The 8,229-nt window shown below is 43.0% G+C and overlaps 1 long non-coding RNA gene across 1 annotated transcript; it reads left to right on the forward strand.

Moving 5' to 3' along the window:
- Nucleotides 1-637: 637 nt before the first annotated feature.
- Nucleotides 638-8,134, forward strand: LOC125415156 (uncharacterized). Its single transcript, XR_007236539.3, has 4 exons — nucleotides 638-771; nucleotides 859-944; nucleotides 2,060-2,172; nucleotides 7,743-8,134. It is a non-coding gene; the product is annotated as an uncharacterized LOC125415156 (long non-coding RNA).
- Nucleotides 8,135-8,229: the final 95 nt, after the last annotated feature.

Below are 8,229 nucleotides of genomic sequence, written 5' to 3' on the forward strand. Positions count from 1 at the left end.
TGGTGAACTACTTTGTTTCCTTTTTCCCCCCATAAGCTCTCAGGCATAGATGTGGGGGATGGTCTCTGTGGTTTTCACAGGTTTGTATCTATGAAATATTCTCTGTCGGTAAGGGAAGGGCCAAGTATTGAGACTTTCTATGTCTCAGCTGTTTGTGTGAGGAGAATTCTGAGTGCTTGTGAGAAAACTTCAAGAAAACAAGACAAATGTCTTGTGACCTCAGTTTCTTCCAAAATACGAAATTGTTCTTGGACTGCTTTCCTGCTCCTCCCAGGTGTAGTGGAAAGGAGTGAATTTATTCCAGATTATTCATTACAACTGATTAATTTAATGTTAAATGTTATCTGTTTATATGTCTCTGTGGGAAAACGTGTTTTTGCCATGTACAGCTTGTCTGCCCCATGAGGCTTGCCCTTGTGATTGTACATTTTATACATGTGACCCTCTTGACGCCCAGAGTATACATATTGCATGAGACTTTAGTCGGCCTCTTTTATGGACTCCTTTCCTCCAGGTTCCGCTGCTTCTAGAGTGGGGAGTAAACCTGTGTGCTGACCGTCCTAGCTCAGAAAGGCAGGTGTGATTTCTGCTACTTCAGACGCTCAGTCAGATTTTCTCCTGTGCCCAGGTTAATGCAGGTGGATGGCAGTAAGGGAGGAACAGAGAGGAGCAAGCCCTGTCTTCTCGCCCACGCCCTTGGTGACATGTGTGTCTCATCACTGCCTCAGAGTTTGGAGACATGGTCATCAGGGTCTCACCACAGGAGCTCAGGTAGTGATAAAGTCAGTACAGAAATGATAAAATAAAAATGAATTTAATGAGCGCATACTAACCCCATTAAACCAATGTTCCTTTTAGATTAGGGAACTTGGGCCCAGACACAGACAACTATGTAAGATGATGAAAGACAATGTGAGACTCAGAGAGAAGATGGTTATTACAAGGTAAGTAGGGGGGTGTTGGACAGATATTTCCCCCAGAGCTCTCCAATGGAATCAGTCCTTGATCTTGAACTTCCACCACCCCCCCCCCCACAGAATTCTGAAAGAGAGAAAAAAAAACTATTATTTGAATCAATGATTTGACGGTATTTTGTTATGGAAACCCTAACAACCCAATAGGATACTGTCTTAGTTAGTGTTTCTATTGCTGTGAAGAGACATTATGACCACAGCAACTCTTATAAAGGACAGCATTGAATTGGGACTGGCTTGCAGTTTTAGAGGCTTAGTCCACTATCTTCATGGCAGCTTGCAGGCAAACATGGTGCTAGAGAAGGCAGCAAGAAGTGAACTGTCAAACTGGGCGTGGCTTGACCATATATGAGACCTCAAAGCCCGCCTCCACAGAAACACGCTTTCTCTGACAAGGTCACACCTGCTCCAACAAGGTCATACCACCTAATAGTGCCACTCCCTATGGCCCCTATGGCCCAAGCACTGAAACACATATGTCTGTGGAGGATATACCCATGCAAACCACCACAAACATATTAAAGTCAATTTTGGTGGCAGAAAGATGCCCTTTGGTGCACAGAGAATTTGGGGTACTGGGGGTGGAAGTTGGAAGCTCAAAAGCAGATGGAAGAGAAGGTGGGTTTAGAATATGGGTCTATGAAGCTGGCTTGCTTTCTGCCTGTACCAGCCCTGCTTCCACAAATAGATCCGCGGCACAAATTATTCAGAAGCATGTTCATTGAAGCCAGAAATGCATTATTTAATTTTTTTTGCAACAGATGCACCTTTTAAATTCAGTTTGGGTTTAGGCCAAAATTACAATATTAAATTTTAATATTCAAACCTGAGCATGGGTTTCCATTCCTTGAACACATACTCACTTTCTCATCCAGAATAGGCTGGGAGGCAAGAGGAAAGGGATCAAAGTGGAGTCCGCTGGGATGGATGTACCTAACTCTGCCTTTAAGTGGTCATGTGGCCTAGAACCAATCAGTTCCCTGATGGAAAGTATGGTTGTACCTTCTGTGGAGTAGTGGGAATGGCCCGGGTGTTCTTTACGGTTCCTACAGCTGATTGTGATCTAAAGTCTGTGTATCTCATAGAGTGGAGGGAGGTGGATGAAGAACAACAGACAGCAGCTGAGCAGGAATTGACCTCGTTGTCAGAACTGGGATGGGTCTTGGAGCGCCACGAAAGTGAGCATTGCTCAGCTCTGGTAGGTATAACAACAGCCTGAATAGGCTTTCTGGGATGGCTAAGATCCCTGCACAAGAGAATTTCATAGCGGCTGCTCTCTCGCCTCTCCTGTAAATGGCAAAACTTAAACATAATGTAAGTGTCAAAATGAAAGATTTCCTGACTATATAATCTTAGATAATTTCCTCTGGTTCTGCTGCTGCCTATGTGTGGTTGTGCGAGAGTGTGGATATTACATATTTGCTTTGGTTTCCAAAGTTTCCCAAGCAAGTTCTTCATCGTTTTTTCAGACAATGGTGCTTGGGAAAGTGGGCTTTTTAGTATTGCATTTCCCTGTCTTTTGTAAGGGTTACCTTTGGATTTCTGCTGCTGGCCAGAGCACACAGTGATACCACTTTTACAGTCCTTGCATCTCCCCTTCAGTCCCCAAATAGACAGTTCCCTTGCATCTTCTTCCACGGGTATCACCATTAACATCATGTGTGTGAGGAAACTGAAGGTTGAAGAGGCTCGTCAACTTCCATTGAGTCCATACAGTGGGCAAGTATTGAGGCTAAAGTTAACCCTGAATTTGTAATCTCAGAATTTAGAGTTTTGAGCTCCACTGGCTACTGCTACCACCTCAAAAAAAGAGGGTAGGTTTTTGTTAGGATGTCTGCCTTCCCAAGGATCAGCATGCTAACCCAGAGTGGGAATGGTACTGCCTCCTTCAGAAACAGTCTGCTGAATTTTAACAGTGCCACAAAATGGAGCATCTACAACAAAACGGGGAAGATAGGAGACTAGCACCTAACCTACAAGTTTAAATACTGAACTAAATGGGCTGCATGTTTGGTAACACACAGAGAATTCTGTTAATTCTGCTGTGGCCGTTTCCTATTGTTGCTGTAGCAAATTACCATGATTTTAGAGGTTTAAAGCATTCCTGGTTTATTACTTTATGGTCCTGTAATATAAAATGGCTATTGTTGGACTAATAAAAAGTGTTGTCAAGACTGCATTTTTGATGTCTTTAGGATTAAAGGAGTGAGTGGTGAGTGTGAGTGTGTGTGTGTGTGTGTGTGTGTGTGTGTGTGTGTGCATGTATTTTCCAACTTTTGAAGGTTACCCATATTCTTTGAATTTTCAGTTCGTGACCTTTTGTTCAAAGCACTTGATACTGGATCAAGAACTTATACTGCTATTTCTTGGATTCTACCCCTTTGTTACTCTCTTTCCCCATTAAGCATCAACTTTATAAAATTATTTTGGGTCAATCTGGATAACTGAAGTTCATTGCCTTATTTTTAGGCAGGCTGATTAGAAACCAGGATTACACCTGTCATCTTAATTATCCTCTGCCGTGAAGAATAACATATTCGGATACAGGGGCTCTTAAGAGATGTGTTATTCTGGATGCTAAGACTATGTATTAGGTGAAGGCTGTGGATTATCTTGTGGTTTTTTTTTCAATCTTTTTTGGAAGCACATAGTGTGTAATTTACAAATGGTCACATATGATACTTGAAGTCGCTTCTGAGTGATGTGCCGAAAGAAGTTGCCTTAGTCAGTGACCTGTTGCTGTGAAGAGAGGCCATGACCAAGGCAGCTCTTACCTAGGAAAGTATCTAGTTGGGGGTTTGTTTACGGTTTCAGGTACATAGTCTATTATCATGGCAGGGAGCATGGTGGCAGGCAGGTGTGGTATTGAAGAAGTAGCTAAGAACTAACTATACTCTGATCTGTAGGCTGAAAGAGAGAGAACAACTCTGTCTCGTGTGGGCTTTTGGAACCTCAAAACCTACCCCATGCTTCCTTTAACAAGGTCTCACCTCCTAATCTTACTTCTAAACCTTTGAAAGGGTTCAACTCTGTGGTTTGAATACATTTACATTTTTTTCTAATAGAAGCACAAATAACTGAAAAAAAAATCAAGATAATAACAATCCTTGACCTAAGTCTGTAATTCTACATGCCAGGGACTCATGTGGCTCTCACGCAACTAGTGAAGAAAGTTCTCTTACATACACAGCACACACACACACACACACACACACACACACACACACACACAAAAGACTTGATGACTTGAAAAGCTAAATGCCTTTCCAGGTAGACTAACACGCAGGTACTGAACCCAGAGTTCCTTTGATACTAAAGCCTATGTTCTTAATGACTGTTGCGACTTAAACCAGCAAATGTGGGTTAAGAGCTGACATGGAGCTCTGGTGAGGGGAAGATAGGAGGAAAGAGATAGCTTGATCTTAAAGAGAACAGATCAAAGTCCTACAAAATATCTGTTAGTTGGTGGTTCTGGCCTTGGCTTAGCCACTTACAAAAGAAGAAAGGCCAATTATCCGAGTCCGTAGACGTGACGCTCTTCATCTATACAAGAAGATCATGAGATCCTTTTGGCTACTCATTGAAGCTCAGATGTAGTCACTTACACCACAGTTTAACAGGGAAGCTGGCTGTGTAGCTAAAAAAGCAGCAAATGCAGGCCCTGTCGGGATGTCGGTGTGAAGATAAAATGCTCTTAGGAGTGAGGACTGCGAAGCACAGTGACGTAGGAGAGTATCTACGGGAACGCCACCCTCACCTTACTATGCTAAAAATCAATTGAAGCATGAAGAACTCTTCCTTCATATAGAAGCATATCATTTTAATAGTTCCACTCCATTCCTCAAAGTCCTCTGCTTTTCCTTCATGAAAACGCTGCAGCAAACTCATGTGTAGAATAGCTGGCCCTAGGAGTAGCCAGAGACGTCATCCCAGAGCAAGTGCAGAGAATCCTGCTCATCAGACTGTTGCCTCCTCCCCTCAGCTACTGTGCCTTCTGTACGGGAATTCTAGTTGATATGGTGACTTGTAAGTTGTGATATGAGGTGTTAGTGAGTAGATGAAAACTGATGGTGTTGGATGCGTGTCAGCTTTGAACCCATGTTCTGCCAGAGCTGGTCAGTTTTCATAACTACCACATGAATACTTCAGGCATCTGCCCTCCACCCAGATCTGACCCCAAATACAGCCTATGGGAAAGATAAGCGATATCCTTGTCCTCTTAATTACAACTCTCGTGTAAAAATCCCCTTCCTCTGCCTCTTGTCCAGTTCTTCTTGGTTTTTAAGATTCAAGGTGTCCGGGGGCTGGAGAGATGGCTCAGCAGTTAAGAGCATTGCCTGCTCTTCCAAAGATCCTGAGTTCAATTCCCAGCAACCATATGGTGGCTCACAACCATCTGTAATGAAGCCTGGTGTCCTCTTCTGGCCTGCAGACAGAATACTGTATACATTATAAACAAATAAATAAATATTTAAAAAAAAAAAAAAGATTCAAGGTGTCCTTGATTTCCTAGCTAGAGCTACGGAGGACCTTCCTCAGCACTTCCTCAGGGTTCAGAACAGGAATTTTACGACAAACAAAAAATGGCTTGGAAATAGGATGTGAGGGGTAAAACAAACGGACTGATTTAGACATTGTTTTTCCTGCATGCTTCTATTCCTTAGGAAAGGATGAGCATAAGAGCTTAAGACATAAGGGTAAAAAAGGGTAAGGGATAAAGGTAAAAAAAGGGGGTATGATCTCCACAAAGCTTTCAGTTTATATGGGCATACAGAGAAGTTCCATAGGCGGCAACAATAGTATCAAGCATGTATTTTCAGAGTCACAAAACACTGGTGAATCTGGTAAAGATACCGATGTCTCAGAGGGGGCGTGGCTGTAAAGTTTCCCTGCAGCTGGGAACACAGCTTTGGTAGCTAAACTAACCTGCCGGCTTGATTTGCATTAGCATCTTGCTGGTCAGGTTAAAAGAAATCTCTTTTGGGGCCCTTGCTTTTGACTCCAGCAGAGTGCCCAGGTGAGATTTTTTTCTCTGAAGCTGGTTTTAGCAACTTTAGCATTTTTTGCTGTATAAACAGTTAATTTCCTGGGCTACAATCCTATGTTAGTTGAAACCGAGGTAAAAGGGAACACAGGATGTCAGTAATTTGTTAAGTCAGAGCAGAAGACTAGCAGAATTTCCCAGTTAAATTGGATACCCTTAGTTTCCATTAGAAACATGGGAGATAAAACACAAGTCCTTTTAAATGGGAGCTCGCCCCCCCTCCCCCATCACCACCAATTTGGCTTCTGCTGAGTCCTAAACTTCAAAGTATGCATTCACTGTAGCGGACTGCAGGAAGAGCTGTTGAGGGCGGTGCCTGATGCTCAGAGATGTATTATTAGTGCCTAAAGGAGTGCAGAGCATACAGTCAGTGGTTTATGATTATTTTCCAAATGAAAAATAGTATTATGTCACAGAAAATAAATCATGCAGCCTACTCCTCCTTTTCAAGAATTCGGGTTTGTTTGTTTTTGCCGTTGAAGGAGTCTCTGCTAATTGCTGCATGGGACTTGAGCAAATATAGAAATAGCAGCCTGAGGTCTGTGGTGTTCATTATTATTAAGATGTAGATTGAAAGCAACCAGAGATCAGCCATGGAGAAATCCTTCAGGGAGGGTGGGAATGGGTGGCTGCATTTGTTTATGAATGGCTTACAACTGTTACAGATACACGGGGAAACAGCATAGACTGAAATACAAGGGAACATTTTCATCCACACAAAGTTTTCTTTACTTATTTAAAACTTTGTTTCCTGCTCATGTAAGACACTCCCCACCCCATCTGACACACAAGGCCCAAAAGACAAAAGGTGGAAGTTCCAATTAGGATTGGGATTAGTTTTTGTTGCTCAGAGGTACTGACTGGGTCGAGAGGTCTCCGGACTTTAATATCCAGCCAGCAGAGGGTGGAAGAGGGATGACTTGACCCAGGATGCTGTGAGCAGCAGCAGCAGCAACAGCAGAAGGCATCCCCTCTACCCACATCCCACTCTCAGATTCCTCTTGTGCCTGCACCTAACTGCAAAGAAATCTGGGAAATGCCGGCGAGGGGTATCCAGGAACAAGAGAAAAGCACCTTTTTAAGGAACACGTGACTACCACAAAGACTGAGGGATGAGAAATATTTTTTTAAAAATGATTAGAAGCCTGAGCAAGCCTAAAAGAAAGAAAAGTGTGTAAGAGAAGAAAGGATACATCTGAAGAAATTTGGGATGAGCCGTGTTGTGTGACCTCCATTTTATTTTGCCTAAAAAGACCTCTAGTCTGCTCTTTTGTTCAGTAATGACCGTCCATGAGTGGGCACATTTGTGGAGAAAAAGAACAAAGCTAACATGTGGGCTGCAGAAGGAGTAATTTTGGAAACGTGCACGCTCCTTTCAATTCTTATGGCACTTGTCAAAACATGACTGACACCCCTGTTGGATTACTGCCTCCACAGCAGATTCTCAGCCTTCCCCCCAAATAGCAGAGCCTCTTTGAAAGGGAATGCCACTAACTGAAGACACTAACGGCAGAATCAAGATGAAGACCCAGCTTCTAAGTCCAGGGGCCCCATGGTTTATTACAGACAGGAGTGAAACATGAGACAAGAAGAATGTGACCCCAGAACACCTTAGGAACTGGCAAGATACCTTGCTTTGATCTCCTCTCTACTGCTGACTTGCTCTGTTTGACTAAATCCCCCCAAGCCCTCAGTAAAAGAAATACTTCTTTATCCATTTACAGATGAGGACTCAAACTACCTGGAACATGGAACCAGGACTAAGAATCCAGACTGCTCATAATATCAACAACAACATCCAAATAACTTTTCGTGCCCAGGAGAACACTCAAAACATCACCTGAGTTACTAATCTTTGAGGCAAACAAACTGGGAGTGGAGAGGCAAGTAGTTAGTATTCCTGCTTGGAGGATGGGAAAGCCAATATAGGAAAGGTGAGAGATTTAATGTTGTTTTCCTCAGCTGTTGTGCACTAAGGCCAGGGTTTACTCATCAGTGTTCTGAGAAGTCTGGACTGGACCCCTTCTCCCCTTGTGTCTGTCTCCAGCCCTTCTATCCGTTACAACCCAGTGATTCTTGGCAATACATTAGCCTTACGTGGACCCACAAAAACTCCCCAAAGAGAGGATGTATTCTGTTATGATCTTCACATCCTGAACTACTGTTTTAAAAGTTTTTACTATTTGTCTGACGAAAGGACAATTCTCTTGG

The sequence above is a fragment of the Myodes glareolus genome, chromosome 19, assembly GCF_982192425.1.
Source record: "Myodes glareolus chromosome 19, mMyoGla1.1, whole genome shotgun sequence".
In the NCBI taxonomy this organism is placed as follows: domain Eukaryota; kingdom Metazoa; phylum Chordata; class Mammalia; order Rodentia; family Cricetidae; genus Myodes; species Myodes glareolus.